Source organism: Lissotriton helveticus, chromosome 1_1 (genome assembly GCF_964261635.1).
Source record: "Lissotriton helveticus chromosome 1_1, aLisHel1.1, whole genome shotgun sequence".
In the NCBI taxonomy this organism is placed as follows: domain Eukaryota; kingdom Metazoa; phylum Chordata; class Amphibia; order Caudata; family Salamandridae; genus Lissotriton; species Lissotriton helveticus.
The window spans coordinates 1,534,778,644-1,534,796,708 of NC_136057.1; positions in this window are offsets into that span (position 1 = coordinate 1,534,778,644).

An 18,065-nucleotide genomic window follows, 5' to 3' on the forward strand; every position below is an offset into this window, starting at 1 on the left:
TCCCCTAGGTCCTGACGAAGAGGCCCCGTGCCTCGAAACATGTTGACCCACTTAGGAGAGAGAGCCCATTAACCTGCTCTATCTCTCCGCTTCACTTTTTCTTTTAATAATACCAGCCAGTGTTTAATAAAATTCTTTTTTTCCACTAGGCCAGGTATTTTTTAACTCACACCAGATATCACCCCTGACCCCACTGACACTCACTCCCAACACATAGCACCTCCATCTAAAAGGTGCTCCAGCGTATCCGCTTGTCGCAGCACTGCCCCGCCCCGCAGCGGGACGGGAAGACCCCGATGATGAAGCATGACACCAAGGGCCCTTTTGGTGTGTGAGGGGTATTTTAACAAAGATGTTGTATTCCAATGACATCTGGATACACATCCACCCATTGTGAGGTGGCCCTTTCTGATTAACCTAAAACCCTGACAAGAGGAGGACGTGCCCACCTCGGTGCCCACCGGCATCACCTCTTCACTCCCCCCCTTGATTTCCTTAGTCTACTAGTTTCAGCCAAGCCTTTTTTTCTAAACTGGCTTTCTTCAGGACCTTTATATGTGTGGGGGTGGTACAGGCGTCTAATGTGCTGTTAGTACCCTGTATGTGTTGCACACGCTAAGGTGCTGTAATTGTGAGAGGTGTTTCCTCTCTGTTTGTACCTGTAGGGAAAGAAAGAAATGGGACAGGACAAACACAGACACATATGGTTGAGAACACATGTGTTTTATGGCACGTAATATGTGAGGCAACGTCAGGTGCCTAAAGTGTAAAACGGTAATGCCGTCAGTGCTCAGGCGGTAGTGGCGATTCGTGGCATTAGCCGGAATGAGGCATTTATGCGGTAAAAGTGCTAATACCTGAAGGCGCGAGCTAGTTGCTGTGGTAATGGAGAAAAGGAATTTGTATATGTATACATGATTAATGCCTACTCCTAACTACGGGGGGCAAGTTCCAAGGGTCTCTGCCGGGGGTCCGAGACCTGTGCGCACTTGGATTACAAAAGAGGGAGAAAAAGGCATTATAAACATGTTCTTGCTACGAGCGGTAATGAGGTGCACATGCAGTAGTGGCCAGAGGCAGCACTACTGGAGGCGGTACCGTCAGCATGACCTGATTCTGTGCACTTACTTGGCAATGTCTTCGGTACCGCTGCAAACCTATAGTCCAGTCAGGGGCTCCGTGGTTACTGTGTGTGTGGAGCCAAAGTGGTTTTATGCCGGTTCATGGTTGCAGCTGGTGCTCATTAGGGTGGGCATGGCTCTGCGTGATTACCATCGTCGAGTAACGTTCCTAGAAAATAGTAGAAAGAGGAAACATGCTCGTGTGCCTTGCCTGCTTCAACGTGAAACGCTAGTTTCAGAGGTTGTGGGCGTCAATTTCGGGGCGTTAACCTCGCTAGAATGGTGCGAGTGTATGGGGTGTGGCTTCCCTGGAAGCTGGGTTGGGTCTTCCCACATCTATGATTAAGTGTGTACACACCGGGCAACACATGGTTGAGTGGAAAGAGTACTTCGGCGGCTGGCCTGTTTCTGACAAGTGAAGGATATGGGGAAACAACACTAATACTGATGGCTCGAGTTTGCCACTTTTAGGTCTAAGCATGTGGTGGTGATGACAGTTAGCGCCGTACTCACGGCGTATGGCACGCATGTACATGTGGCCAGTGTGATGTTTGGCTCTAGGCTGGGCTATACTGAGGGAATGGGCTGCATCAGTATGGCGGGAGAGATGACAGTTCGCGCCGTACTCACGGCATGTGGCACGGAGCTACATTGGCCAGTGTGAGCTATACTGTGGGGCTGGGCTGCATCACATAGAATATTATGATACAAGGTGCGTCAGCTTCCCTACAGATGTTCTGTATTATAAATCGTTTGGCAACCGTACGGAGCAATCATCTCCGGAGACTGTTCCTCGGTATATTGTCATTAATACACTGGGTGTGGGTGTACAATCTGTATATCCAGCGTTGTTCTTTGGTCAACAGTGTTTTATCATTGTCCGTGTTTTATCATTGTCCGTCCGGTGTATTGGTATTTGTTTAATGACAGTCCACCTCACATCATTTGGTGTATGACCAGACTGGAGGTAGTGTTCCGTTAGTTTGCTTATTGTTTTTTAACATCAGATTGTGCTCCTGTGTTCCATGATCCTAGTCCGTATTTCCCTTGTGGTCACTCCCACATATCTCAGTTTGCATGGACACTCTATGAGGTAGATGAGATTCGTGGAATTACAGTTTGCGTGTTTTGTTTGGTGCCATGTTTTGCCGGGTTCTAGATCAAGGGTTTTGCTGTGTTCAGTAAGATGGCAGATGCTGCAGTCACCGCAGGGGTAGTGTCCGGAGACTCTTGGGAGGCCCCATTCTGTGTGTAGCTTTGTGTTGGCAGGAGTGGTGGTGGCCCTAGGTCGGGTGGATGCCAGTTGATCTTTTACACTGCTGGATTTCTATAGGCCGTATAGCGGTTGCGCCCAGTTTCTATTGCCAGTGTTTAAATTCCTCCCTTTGTTTCTGATGATTTTGCCCACATGGTTTGAGATACCATTATAGGTTGTAACACAGGTTAAAGGTGTGGTGCTGTCAATGCGCGCTGGTTCCTCCAGCAGGGCTTCTTGGTTCTGGTTCCTAGCACGTTTGTTCGATTATCCTCTTCGGGTACCCGCGTTCCTGTAGTTTTTGGGCCAGGTCAGCAGCTTGTTTGGTGTAGTCTTTGCTGGAGCTGCAATTATGTCGGATGAGCAAAAATTGCCCGAAAGGTAGAATTTTTCTTAAGGGTCGTGGATGGAAGCTATCGAACTGTAATAGAGAATTTCTTGAGGTGGGTTTGTAATATGTGGTGGCGGTGAGTTTTCCACCCTTAGCCTCAATCATGAGGTCGAGAAACTGTAGTTTGTGGTTGCTGGCCGTGCTGGTGAAATATAGGAAAGGGTCATTTGTGTTGAGCCAGGTTAGGAAGCAGTTGAGAGTTTCCTCTGTGCTGGTCCATATCATGAGGATGTCGTCTATGTAACATCGCCAAAAACATATTGTGTCTTTGTGTGGGTTGTCTGAGGACAGGATGTGGATTAGCTCAAAGTGATAGACGTAGAGTCCTGCCACGCTTTGGGCAAAAACACTGCCCATCAAAGTACCGTTTGTTTATAAATAATACGTGCCTTCAAATTCAAAATAGTTTTCCTTGGGGTCGAGTAGTCCCAGTGGGTTCTTGTTAGCATGTCATCCAAAACTTTTAGGGTTGCATCTTGTGGGAGGCTTGTATACAAGCTCTCGATGTTGAGTCCTACTAAAAGTTGGGTAGAAGGGTCAAAATGTTTTTACGAGATGAGGGAGAGAAGATGTTTAGTATCCTTAATGTAGGTGGATGCTTCTTGTACCAAAGGGTTCAGGAAGAAGTCGCAAAATCTGGACAGTGGCTCAAGAAGTGAATTGATGCCCGATACAATAGGGCAGCCCAGTGGTGGTCTTGCCTCCTTATGAAGTTTTGGAACAGAGTAGAAATAGGGCACCTTTGGGTCTTTTTTGCAGAGGAACTCAGCCTCTTGTTTGGAGATATGGTTGAGGTCTGCTGCCATTGATACCAGGTTGGTAATAGCGGTCTGCAGGTCGTATGTGGGTTCTTTGTTGAGGCGTTTATAATTGCGTGTGTCGCCAAGTAACCCTTGGCATTCTGCTGTGTAGGCTCGTTTAATCTGGATAACTATCCCTCCGCCTTTATCGGCGAGTTTGATGGTGATGTCGTGGTTATCCTGAAGGAATACTGGATGGTGGCGATGTGAATGAGGATTTTACTCTCAGGCCGGTTTCATTGCCGTCCTCTATCTCTTTAGATTGCTGTTGCTTCTCAAAGTAGGCTTTAAGTTTGAGTTTTCTAAAAAATTTGTCTAACTCTATGTGTAGGTGGAACTTGTCCACTCGTTTGGTTGGTACGAAGGAGAGACCCTTGTTCAGGACTTTTTCTTCCATTGTGGTTAAGGGGAGAGAGGATAGGTTGAAGACCAGGGAAGGTGGTTGCTGCTGTTGGGTAGTTAGCGGGTCCCGCTCGTTCCTGGTTGTGTTTCTTTCGTTTTCTGTCTCGTGTTGGCACTAACTGGTCCATTAAAAATGTTTTGTCCTTTCTTTTCTACCTTTGCATGTTTGCTGCTCTGCACAGCACACATACAAAGTAGCTGAAAGTGTACCCTTCCAGTACAAGATGTATGCTAGACTCGCACACACACCCTTGTACTATGGTGCAAACTAGTGACCATGGTTCTGGGCATCACAAATCTGTGCTGGCTCTAGGAAGAGGGGAGGAGAGTGCTATATCTCTTTAGATATGCCACTCTTCTTCTCCTCACGCAATGCACCACAGCATTTTTGACTGCCAAACTGTGTTTCGTGAGAAAGTGATAAATATGACTCTTCAACATTTATGCTGGTTGTTGCTGTGCCTATTCTGTGTTTTGGGAATCTGCCTCCAAAACAATCAAAATTAGGACTATTCTGGCAAGTGGGTATGGTCAGCTGTGATATTCATTTACATTGGTTTATATTCTCATGTCAAAAGTTGGTTTGTCACAACTTCCAGTATTGCTGTGTGCGATTTGGATCTAATGGAACTAAAACGTTAGGAAGAGCTAATCACAGTGAGTGCGCACAGATGAGGTACCAATTAACAAAGGGGTCAACTGTGAAATGTTAGGCTCAGTACCAGAGTTCACAACTAGTGGTTGATACAGTTTATGTTTATGTTTATTCTCCTATATAACAAAGAAGGGAGGGAATGAAACAGTGGATTCAGTCTCCCTGGGCGTTTACAAATAAACAAATTGGAATCCACATGGGGGTTAGTGGTGGTCCCTACTGTGGTGGGGAGCACACCGTGTTGTTTAAATACCCCTCACACACCAACAGGCCCCTTGGTGTCATGCTTCATCATTGGGGTCTTCGCACCCCTCTACGTGATGCGGCGTGCTGCGACCTACGGCTACGTGGGAGCACTTCCTGTGAACTATGTGTTAACCCCTTCGCTGCTAGGCCTTTTCCCCTCCTGTGCTGAGGCTTTTTTTGGCGTTTTGGAGTAGTGCGCGCTTAGGCCCTTGTAACTTTTTGACCACATAAGGTATCCACGCCAAATTTGCGTCCTTTTCTTCCAACATCATGTGGATTCTAAAGGCGCCCTGGGTTTGTGGATTCCCTTGGAGGGGGCCCAGAAATGTAGCAAAATATAGTGATTTTTTTGTTTTTTTCAGAAAAATGGGAAAAACGGGCTGCAAATGAAAGCCTCTGGGTGTTTCCCTGAAAATGGTATCACAAAAAGGTTTGTGGGGCTGAAATCTCCATTTTCTCAGCTTTCAGGGAATGACAGACTTTTGTCAGAGAACCGAAATTTTTCACTCAGTTTTGGCATTTTTCTGGGACATAGCCTATTTTTGCTATTTTTAGAGCTTTCCACCTCCTTCCAGTTAATGGTAGAAATGAGTTTGAAAGCAATAATGGATCCTGGAAAGCTTTACATTTTCGAAAAGTAGACAAAATTCTGAATTCAGAAAGGGGTCATTTGTCTAAATCCATGAAGGTTTCGTTATAGAAACTAACAGTTAGATATTGGAATATTTGAAATTTTGTTGAAAAAAACAGCCTTTTGTCTCAACGTTTTCACCTATAACTTTTTCTAATTTTGACAGCTCTTGGAAAGCAATATACCGTTACATCCGTTAGACCTTCTTGGTTGTGGGGATATATAGGACTTGTAGTTTCACCAAGAACCCGACGAACCCAGATCCAAAAACTGAGCAGCAACTTGCAATGGTATTTTTTCATTTACTGGGTATAGTGCACTTTGTCTTGGAAAATGTATACATGGAATAATCTGTATGAAAGACACCTATGTATTTCTGAATTGGGTACAAATTATAGACTTCAGAAACAGTATATAATTGCACATTTTCAAAGTTGGGAATACTCATACTAGCATGAGAATTATTGGTCATTTTTCATAAAGATTTTTTTTTTACTCAATGTCTTTCATTCAAAGGGAGAAATGCATGAAAGCTCAATTGGTAATAACAGTTGATTTACAAATCTGAATTACCCCAAGTGTCCCGATAAAAACGGTACCTCACTTGTGTGGGTCGGCCTTGTGCCTGCGACAGGAAACGGCGGAAAATGCAACGTGGTCACACCTAAATTTAGCAGTTACAAATTGACCCTTTTTTGGCAAAGTGCCTACCTGTAGTTTTTGCACCCTAGCTCTGCCGGCACCTAGGGAAACCTTGCAAACCTATACATTTTTGAAAAGTAGACACCCAGGGGAATTCAGGATGGGGTGACTCGACTGCCTACCACCAGGTTTTGTTACCCAGAATCCCTTGCAAAGCTAAGTTTTTCACAAAATAAACACATTTTCCTCACATTTCTGTGGTGGAAAGTTCTGGAATCTGCGTGGATCAACAAATTTCCACCCACCCAGCGTGCCCCCAGGTCTCCCGAAAAAAACGGTACCTCACTTGCGTGGGTAGGCATAGTGGCTGCGACATGAAACAGCGCAAAACGCAGCATGGTCGCACCTCAATTTCCCAGTGAAATTTAGCACGATTCGGACAAAAAGACTACCTTTTGTTTTTGCGCCGTAGCTCTGCCAGCACCTAGGGAAACCTAGCAAACCTATACATTTTTGAAAACTAGACACCCAGGGAAATTCAGGATGGGGTGACTCGCCTGCCTATCCCCAGGTTTTGTTACCCAGAATCCCTTGCAAACATAAAAATTTGACCAAAAAAACACATTTTCCTCACATTTCTGTGGTGGTAAGTTCTGGAATCTGCGTGGATCAACAAATTTCCACCCACCCAGCGTGCCCCCAGGTCTCCCGAAAAAAACGGTACCTCACTTGCGTGGGTAGGCATAGTGGCTGCGACATGAAACAGCGCAAAACGCAGCATGGTCGCACCTCAATTTCCCAGTGAAATTTAGCACGATTCGGACAAAAAGACTACCTTTTGTTTTTGCGCCGTAGCTCTGCCAGCACCTAGGGAAACCTAGCAAACCTATACATTTTTGAAAACTAGACACCCAGGGGAATTCAGGATGGGGTGACTCGCCTGCCTACCCCCAGGTTTTGTTACCCAGAATCCCTTGCAAACATAAAAATTTGACCAAAAAAACACATTTTCCTCACATTTCTGTGGTGGAAAGTTCTGGAATCTGCGTGGATCAACAAATTTCCACCCACCCAGCGTGCCCCCAGGTCTCCCGAAAAAAACGGTACCTCACTTGCGTGGGTAGGCATAGTGGCTGCGACATGAAACAGCGCAAAACGCAGCATGGTCGCACCTCAATTTCCCAGTGAAATTTAGCACGATTCAGACAAAAAGACTACCTTTTGTTTTTGCGCCGTAGCTCTGCCAGCATCTAGGGAAACCTAGCAAACCTATACATTTTTGAAAACTAGACACCCAGGGGAATTCAGGATGGGGTGACTCGCCTGCCTACCCCCAGGTTTTGTTACCCAGAATCCCTTGCAAACATAAAAATTTGACCAAAAAAACACATTTTCCTCACATTTCTGTGGTGGAAAGTTCTGGAATCTGCGTGGATCAACAAATTTCCACTCACCCAGCGTGCCCCCAGGTCTCCCGAAAAAAACGGTACCTCACTTGCGTGGGTAGGCATAGTGGCTGCGACATGAAACAGCGCAAAACGCAGCATGGTTGCACCTCAATTTCCCAGTGAAATTTAGCACGATTCGGACAAAAAGACTACCTTTTGTTTTTGCGCCGTAGCTCTGCCAGCACCTAGGGAAACCTAGCAAACCTATACATTTTTGAAAACTAGACACCCAGGGAAATTCAGGATGGGGTGACTCGCCTGCCTACCCCCAGGTTTTGTTACCCAGAATCCCTTGCAAACATAAAAATTTGACCAAAAAAACACATTTTCCTCACATTTCTGTGGTGGAAAGTTCTGGAATCTGCGTGGATCAACAAATTTCCACCCACCCAGCGTGCCCCCAGGTCTCCCGAAAAAAACGGTACCTCACTTGCGTGGGTAGGCATAGTGGCTGCGACATGAAACAGCGCAAAACGCAGCATGGTCGCACCTCAATTTCCCAGTGAAATTTAGCACGATTCGGACAAAAAGACTACCTTTTGTTTTTGCGCCGTAGCTCTGCCAGCACCTAGGGAAACCTAGCAAAACTATACATTTTTGAAAACTAGACACCCAGGGGAATTCAGGATGGGGTGACTCGCCTGCCTACCCCCAGGTTTTGTTACCCAGAATCCCTTGCAAACATAAAAATTTGACCAAAAAAACACATTTTCCTCACATTTCTGTGGTGGAAAGTTCTGGAATCTGCGTGGATCAACAAATTTCCACCCACCCAGCGTGCCCCCAGGTCTCCCGAAAAAAACGGTACCTCACTTGCGTGGGTAGGCATAGTGGCTGCGACATGAAACAGCGCAAAACGCAGCATGGTCGCACCTCAATTTCCCAGTGAAATTTAGCACGATTCGGACAAAAAGACTACCTTTTGTTTTTGCGCCGTAGCTCTGCCAGCACCTAGGGAAACCTAGCAAACCTATACATTTTTGAAAACTAGACACCCAGGGAAATTCAGGATGGGGTGACTCGCCTGCCTACCCCCAGGTTTTGTTACCCAGAATCCCTTGCAAACATAAAAATTTGACCAAAAAAACACATTTTCCTCACATTTCTGTGGTGGAAAGTTCTGGAATCTGCGTGGATCAACAAATTTCCACCCACCCAGCGTGCCCCCAGGTCTCCCGAAAAAAACGGTACCTCACTTGCGTGGGTAGGCATAGTGGCTGCGACATGAAACAGCGCAAAACGCAGCATGGTCGCACCTCAATTTCCCAGTGAAATTTAGCACGATTCGGACAAAAAGACTACCTTTTGTTTTTGCGCCGTAGCTCTGCCAGCACCTAGGGAAACCTAGCAAAACTATACATTTTTGAAAACTAGACACCCAGGGGAATTCAGGATGGGGTGACTCGCCTGCCTACCCCCAGGTTTTGTTACCCAGAATCCCTTGCAAACATAAAAATTTGACCAAAAAAACACATTTTCCTCACATTTCTGTGGTGGAAAGTTCTGGAATCTGCGTGGATCAACAAATTTCCACCCACCCAGCGTGCCCCCAGGTCTCCCGAAAAAAACGGTACCTCACTTGCGTGGGTAGGCATAGTGGCTGCGACATGAAACAGCGCAAAACGCAGCATGGTCGCACCTCAATTTCCCAGTGAAATTTAGCACGATTCGGACAAAAAGACTACCTTTTGTTTTTGCGCCGTAGCTCTGCCAGCACCTAGGGAAACCTACCAAACCTATACATTTTTGAAAACTAGACACCCAGGGGAATTCAGGATGGGGTGACTCGCCTGCCTACCCCCAGGTTTTGTTACCCAGAATCCCTTGCAAACATAAAAATTTGACCAAAAAAACACATTTTCCTCACATTTCTGTGGTGGAAAGTTCTGGAATCTGCGTGGATCAACAAATTTCCACCCACCCAGCGTGCCCCCAGGTCTCCCGAAAAAAACGGTACCTCACTTGCGTGGGTAGGCATAGTGGCTGCGACATGAAACAGCGCAAAACGCAGCATGGTCGCACCTCAATTTCCCAGTGAAATTTAGCACGATTCGGACAAAAAGACTACCTTTTGTTTTTGCGCCGTAGCTCTGCCAGCACCTAGGGAAACCTAGCAAACCTATACATTTTTGAAAACTAGACACCCAGGGGAATTCAGGATGTGGTGACTCGCCTGCCTACCCCCAGGTTTTGTTACCCAGAATCCCTTGCAAACATAAAAATTTGACCAAAAAAACACATTTTCCTCACATTTCTGTGGTGGAAAGTTCTGGAATCTGCGTGGATCAACAAATTTCCACCCACCCAGCGTGCCCCCAGGTCTCCCGAAAAAAACGGTACCTCACTTGCGTGGGTAGGCATAGTGGCTGCGACATGAAACAGCGCAAAACGCAGCATAGTCGCACCTCAATTTCCCAGTGAAATTTAGCACGATTCGGACAAAAAGACTACCTTTTGTTTTTGCGCCGTAGCTCTGCCAGCACCTAGGGAAACCTAGCAAACCTATACATTTTTGAAAACTAGACACCCAGGGGAATTCAGGATGGGGTGACTCGCCTGCCTACCCCCAGGTTTTGTTACCCAGAATCCCTTGCAAACATAAAAATTTGACCAAAAAAACACATTTTCCTCACATTTCTGTGGTGGAAAGTTCTGGAATCTGCGTGGATCAACAAATTTCCACCCACCCAGCGTGCCCCCAGGTCTCCCGAAAAAAATGGTACCTCACTTGCGTGGGTAGGCATAGTGGCTGCGACATGAAACAGCGCAAAACGCAGCATGGTCGCACCTCAATTTCCCAGTGAAATTTAGCACGATTCGGACAAAAAGACTACCTTTTGTTTTTGCGCCGTAGCTCTGCCAGCACCTAGGGAAACCTAGCAAACCTATACATTTTTGAAAACTAGACACCCAGGGGAATTCAGGATGGGGTGACTCGCCTGCCTACCCCCAGGTTTTGTTACCCAGAATCCTTGCAAACATAAAAATTTGACCAAAAAAACACATTTTCCTCACATTTCTGTGGTGGAAAGTTCTGGAATCTGCGTGGATCAACAAATTTCCACCCACCCAGCGTGCCCCCAGGTCTCCCGAAAAAAACGGTACCTCACTTGCGTGGGTAGGCATAGTGGCTGCGACATGAAACAGCGCAAAACGCAGCATGGTCGCACCTCAATTTCCCAGTGAAATTTAGCACGATTCGGACAAAAAGACTACCTTTTGTTTTTGCGCCGTAGCTCTGCCAGCACCTAGGGAAACCTAGCAAACCTATACATTTTTGAAAACTAGACACCCAGGGGAATTCAGGATGGGGTGACTCGCCTGCCTACCCCCAGGTTTTGTTACCCAGAATCCCTTGCAAACATAAAAATTTGACCAAAAAAACACATTTTCCTCACATTTCTGTGGTGGAAAGTTCTGGAATCTGCGTGGATCAACAAATTTCCACCCACCCAGCGTGCCCCCAGGTCTCCCGAAAAAAACGGTACCTCACTTGCGTGGGTAGGCATAGTGGCTGCGACATGAAACAGCGCAAAACGCAGCATGGTCGCACCTCAATTTCCCAGTGAAATTTAGCACGATTCGGACAAAAAGACTACCTTTTGTTTTTGCGCCGTAGCTCTGCCAGCACCTAGGGAAACCTAGCAAACCTATACATTTTTGAAAACTAGACACCCAGGGGAATTCAGGATGGGGTGACTCGCCTGCCTACCCCCAGGTTTTGTTACCCAGAATCCCTTGCAAACATAAAAATTTGACCAAAAAAACACATTTTCCTCACATTTCTGTGGTGGAAAGTTCTGGAATCTGCGTGGATCAACAAATTTCCACCCACCCAGCGTGCCCCCAGGTCTCCCGAAAAAAACGGTACCTCACTTGCGTGGGTAGGCATAGTGGCTGCGACATGAAACAGCGCAAAACGCAGCATGGTCGCACCTCAATTTCCCAGTGAAATTTAGCACGATTCGGACAAAAAGACTACCTTTTGTTTTTGCGCCGTAGCTCTGCCAGCACCTAGGGAAACCTAGCAAACCTATACATTTTTGAAAACTAGACACCCAGGGGAATTCAGGATGGGGTGACTCGCCTGCCTACCCCCAGGTTTTGTTACCCAGAATCCCTTGCAAACATAAAAATTTGACCAAAAAAACACATTTTCCTCACATTTCTGTGGTGGAAAGTTCTGGAATCTGCGTGGATCAACAAATTTCCACCCACCCAGCGTGCCCCCAGGTCTCCCGAAAAAAACGGTACCTCACTTGCGTGGGTAAACATAGTGGCTGCAACAGGAAACGGTTCAAATTGTACGGTGGTGAATTTACATTACCTTATTGCAAAACTACCTTGATTTTGGGGGGGGGGCATCTGAGTTTGTGGCCCGGGGCTCGGTGGTATTCTTTGCAAAGTAGCAAACCCAAACAGTTCTGAAAACTAGACACCCGGGGGACTCCAGGGAGGTATGGCATGCATGGGTCCCCCAATGTTTTCCTACCCAGAACTCTCTGCAAACCTTAAAATTAGGTAAAAATTGCACTTTTCCAAACTTTTTGGCGTGGGATCGCCGGGTCGGCAAAAAAGTCATACCACCCTGCGTTCCCCTTGTTCTCCCGAGTAAAAGGATACCTCACTTGTGTGGGTGCCCCAAAGCAGAATACGCCAAAAATGAATTTTGAAAAAAGTAGTTTTTACTCATATTTACGTTTTACAAATTAAGCACCCCAGCCTAAGTCACATGCCTTTGGCCCACCCACACAAGTGAGGTATCATTTTACTCGGGAGAACAAGGGAAACACTGGGTGGTAGGACATTTGTTCCGGCAGCGAGATCCCACCCAAAAAAGTATGGAAAAGTGGGTTTTTTGACCAAAATTTCAGGTTTGCAGGGGTTTCTGGGTAGGAAAACATTGGGGGACCCACGCATGCCATACCACCCTGGACTCCCCTGGGTGTCTAGTTCTCAGAACTGTTTGGGTTTGGTAGTTTCCAAAGATGCCTGCCAAGCCCCGGGCCAAAAGCTCAGGTGACCCCCTCAAAAAATAAGATTATTTGGCTAAAGGTAAAGTTTTTGTCTCCACAGTATGAATTGGGCCTTTTCCTAAAGCAGCCGCTATGCCTACCCACGCAAGTGAGGTACCATTTTTATCGGGAGACCTTGGGGAACGCTGGGTGGGAGGTAATTTGTGTGTGCCCAGTGATGCCACGCTTTCCCACACTAAAACGTGTGAAAAAACTGATTTTTTACCATGCAAAAAATGAGGTTTGCAAGGGATTCTGGGTAAAGGAACGTTGGAGGATCCACGCAAGCCATACCTCCTTGGAAGCCCCCGGTTGTCTACTTTTCAGAAATGTGTGGGATTGGTAGGTTTCCCTAGATGGCTGTCTCGCACGGGGCCAAAAACCCAGGTAACCCCTCTTGCAAAAGCTGGTGGACTTAGGGGTTACCTGGGTTTCTGGCCCCGTGCGAGACAGCCATCTATGGAAACCTACGAAACCCACACATTTCTGAAAAGTAGACACCCGGGCGCTTCCAAGGAGGTATGGCTTGCGTGGATCGGCCAACGTTCCTTTACCCAGAATCCCTTGCAAACCTCAATTTTAGCAGAAAAAAATCAATTTTTTCACACGTTGTAGTCTGGGAAAGCGTGGCATCACTGGGCTCACACAAATTACCTCCCACCCAGCATTCCCCCAGGTCTCCCGATAAAAACGGTACCTCACTTGCGTGGGTAGCCATAGTGGCTGCAACAGGAAAAGGTCCAAATCTAACAGTGGTGAATATAAAATACCCTGAAGCAATATAACTTTGATTTTTTGGGGGGGAGGCACCTGAGTTTTTGGCCCGGGATGGGTGGTATTCTTTGGAAAGTAGCAAACCCAAACAGTTCTGAAAACTAGACACCCGGGAGAGTCCAGGGAGGTATGGCATGTGTGGGTCCACCAATGTTTTCCTACCCAGAACTCCTTGCAAACCTTAAAAATAGGTAAAAATAGCACTTTTCCAAACATTTTGGCGTGGGATCGCCGTGCCGGCAAAAAAGTCCTACCACCCTGCGCTCCCCTTGTTCTCCCAAGTAAAAGGATACCACACCTTAACAGAGTTACTCAAAAGTCAAACATTCAAGCACGGCTATCTATTCCTCAAAGACACACACATACAGGTTGGATTTGGCACGAGGGCGAGTGATGGTTCAGTACATAAAATTTTATTAACAAGATATTTCAAAAAAATGAAATGCTCTGTCAATAAATAAATGCATAAAAACTGAACCAGTGACTCGCAACTCGTGAGCTGTAAAGCCACGACAAGGCACCAACCGTTTTACAGGCCATTCACGCACCTTTCATACCTGATACAAACCAGACCATTGACACCATCCGAATGGAAAAGCAACACATAACAACAATCACAATAAGGGGCAAGGTACACCCTACTGCAGAAATTAGAAAAAAAACAATTATTACTGCACACCCATCTAATCCGCAAGCACACACACATACTGGTTGGATTTGGCACGAGGGTGAGTGATGATTCAGTACATACAATTGGATACGCAAGTAATTTCATCAAAAATGAAATACACTGCGTATAATTGAAAGTATGATAAACTGAACCACTGACTCGCAGCTCGTGAGCTGTAAAGCCACGTCAAGGCACCAACCTCTTTACAGGCCATTCATACACCTTTCGTACGCGTGACACATACAAAACATTCACACCGCCAGCCGCGGACCCATCACATTTCAACACTCACACCAGCAAACAGCGCCATTCAAGGGCCCATCACTTTCACACGCCCACATTTCTGACACTGCAACTACACAAAATGATGGACTGTGTGGAGTGTCACTCAACTAGCAGTGTGTGTAGTGACCAACAGAAAGTAACTACTCACACACCGCCTGCCGAGCGCCAGTCCACCCACACCACCATCCAAGCACCAGACCATGCACACTGCCAGCCAAACACCACTCAGCGCACACCGACAGCCAACTACCACTCCACACACACCACCAGCCAAGCATCACTCCACGCACACCACCAGCCAAGCGCCACTCCACAAACACAACACCATCCAAGCACCACTCCACACACGCCGCCAGCCAAGCACCACTCCACACACACCGCCAGCCAAGCACCACTCCACTCACACCGCCAGCCAAGCACCTAACCATACACTCCGCCAGCCAAGCAAAAATCCACTAACCCCCCCAGCACAACTCCAATCCATGCACTATTCCAGCCAAGCACCAGACCACGCACACCACCAGCCAAGCGCCTGTCCACGCACACCAACAATCCAAGCACAATCCTGCACACACCACCATCAAAATTAGAATTTTTTAAAGAAATACCACAAATCAAATGTAGAAACCTACAAATCTGCTAACACAAATTCAAAACCTAAATGCTTTGCACTAATGCAAACCTAAAAGCAAACAAAAAAATATTACAGAAAACAAACCAGACAGTACACTTACAAGCTCAATGAAACTCCCAAAACTTCTTTTGTGTGTGGTACGATTTAAAACAAGCTGGCACACACAATCCAGGATTTGAAGGACAGTCAGGACAGTGCATACGAGACTCCCTCCGCACTTCTCTTCGCCAACAGACTCTACATCTTTTAGTGGGTTTGTCTTTTGCAGTTGTGGGAGGAATGTATTCTGGAAAGTGGCGATCTTTCAGTCTAGCCACTTCCTCCACCACTCCAAATCTTGGCACACTTGCCTGTTCCACTAGTACAAGGCTGCCTATTATAGTCTCCTGAAACTTAACAAAAGGCATCTTTGACTCAGGACAAGATTTCTGGAAAACAACAAAAGCATTAAAGGATGCCAAGTGGAAAAGATGGATAGCCAACTTCTTGTACCAAACGTAAGCCTTTCGAAGAGCAGCATAAGGTTCCAACCTCTGATCTACTCTGTCAACACCACCCATGTGCCTATTATAGTCTAAAATGCACACAGGTTTACGCACTTCAGCAGTCTCACCCCGAACTGGCAGAGCTTCAGTGCTTTCGTCATGGATAGTAGTCAGCATGTAAACATCTCTCCTGTCTGAAAACTTCACAGCTAGAAGCTTCCCACATCGCAATGCAGTAGACTGTCCCCGCACAAGCCTTTTGCAAACAAGTTCTATTGGAAAACCTTTCCGGTTACTGCGCATCGTGCCACATGCAACAGTGCCCACTTTGGCCAACTCCTTGAACAAACGCACACTAGTGTAGAAGTTATCTACATATAAATGGTGGCCTTTGTTAAATAATCGTCTACCTAGTTCCCACACAATTTTCTCAGTCACTCCAAAAGTGGACGGACAAGCAGAAGTGTTAATGCTGGAATCCTTACCGGTGTACACCCTGAAATTATAAACATATCCAGTCTCACTGTCACACAGCATATACAGTTTGATGCCATAGCGTGCCCTCTTACTAGGAATGTATTGCCTAAAAACCAAGCGGCCCTTGAACAACACCAAAGACTCGTCCACAGCTATTTCTCTTCCAGGTGCAAACATCTCAGGAAAACGATCAACAAAGTGATCAAGGACAGGCCGAATCTTAAAAAGACGGTCACAATCAGGGTGATCGCGTGGCAACGCTAAATCATTATCAACAAAATGCATCATGCGAAGAAGAAGCATATATCGATCACGAGTCATAAGTGCTGGAAATATAGATGTTGCCATCAAGGGACTAGTGGACCAATAAGAAGACATTGATGGCTTCCTTAGCAAGCCCATCAAAAAAGTTAATCCCAAAAACTTCTTCATCTCTTCAACATATGTGGGAGACCAATGGGTAGCTCTGGAATGGGGCTTAAGGCTGGCACTGTGGTCCCTCAAATACTGCTCTGCATACAAATTAGTTTGCTCCACAATCTCCTGCAAAAACTCATCGTCAAAAAACAATTGAAAATATTGAATTGGCAAAAAATTGTCAGTATCCACTCTACACCCTGGAACACCAGTGAAGTCTGGCAATTCCGGCTGCACCATGCCAGGGGCAACCCAGACGTCATCACTAACATGAGGAGAAGAAGCCACCCTAGCCTGCAGGCCAGATGCCTCTTGCTGCACTACATCAACGGGAACACTAGCATCCCCAGATGCCTCTTGCCTCACTACACCAACAGGAATACTAGCATCCCCAGATACATTTTGCATCTCTTCACCAACAGACGAACTCACATCCCCAGCTGCCTCTTGCATCTCAACATCAACAGAAGAACTCGCATCCCCAGATGCCACTTGCTGCTCAACAACAACAGAAAGACTAGCAGCACCAGATGCCTCATGCTGCTCAACAACAGGAAGACTAGCAGCACCAGATAACCTTTGGCGCACCACAGCAATGTGAAACCTTTTGGGCGCAGCCTTTACCACACTTGCCTGTTCCTGACGAGAAAAAAAGGGAAACCTTGAGGACCTAGGCTGCCGCTCACATGGCTCTTCCCTCTCTACCGGCACATCAATGTCCCTCTCTACCACAGGCACTTCATCAGCACTAGAAGAAGAATCATCATCCGATGATACCATGCGAAGAGAAAACTCACTGCCTGAATCTTCTGCACCTAACTCAAGCTCCGAATCGGAGTCAGTGTCTGGACCATGGTCAGAGGAAGACTCAAAAAGCAAACTAACAACCTGCTTAGCAGTAATCCTGCGAGCAGCCATTATCCTTACAAATCAAGAAGACTACACACACAAGTGAACAACAACCTACACTGTGCAAAGGAAGAAGTAAACAAGGTAGAGTCTTCACACAAAAATCAATACACTCAAAAACAATTCAAATCTAACCAAATATAAGAAGACTCACCAGCACCTACTCTGCTGAAACACAGCAAAAAGAAAGGAAATCCCACTGGAAAGAAAAAAAAACAAGTATAGATTAGACAAAGTACACATCAAGCAGCAATACAAAAAAAAAGTTAACAATCAAGAAACACAAAGCCACACAAACAGCAATAACTTCACTTTTCATAACAACACATTTATCTAGGAAAAATAGTACAAAAAACATTTACTTACCAAGCACATGCAACTACACAAGCTGCAAAACCAGCATTAACCGAACCACAACCTACACCAATACAAACAGCAAAAGCCTGGATCAAAAACAAAGAAGAAAAAAAATAATTTAATACTACATTTCACAAACAACATAACAAATGAATAAACAATACACAAATGTACCCCCAAAATCACATCCACACAGATGGGCCATCAAAAAGGGCAAAACGGACAAAAGTACGGGTTGATTTGCCCACCGGGGGGGGGGGGGCCAGAACATCTAAATTTAAAATCCGACCCACCTGAAAGCGACCCTTGCACAATGGGTCACTTCCTACAATCTAAAATAAAATCCCTGGTGCTAGTGAGGGCATTTCCACCGCACAATCGCAATGCTGTGCGCGACCGTGAGCCAGAAATGCCCTGCAAAGAGACATCAGAAGAGAGGAAAATCACTTAC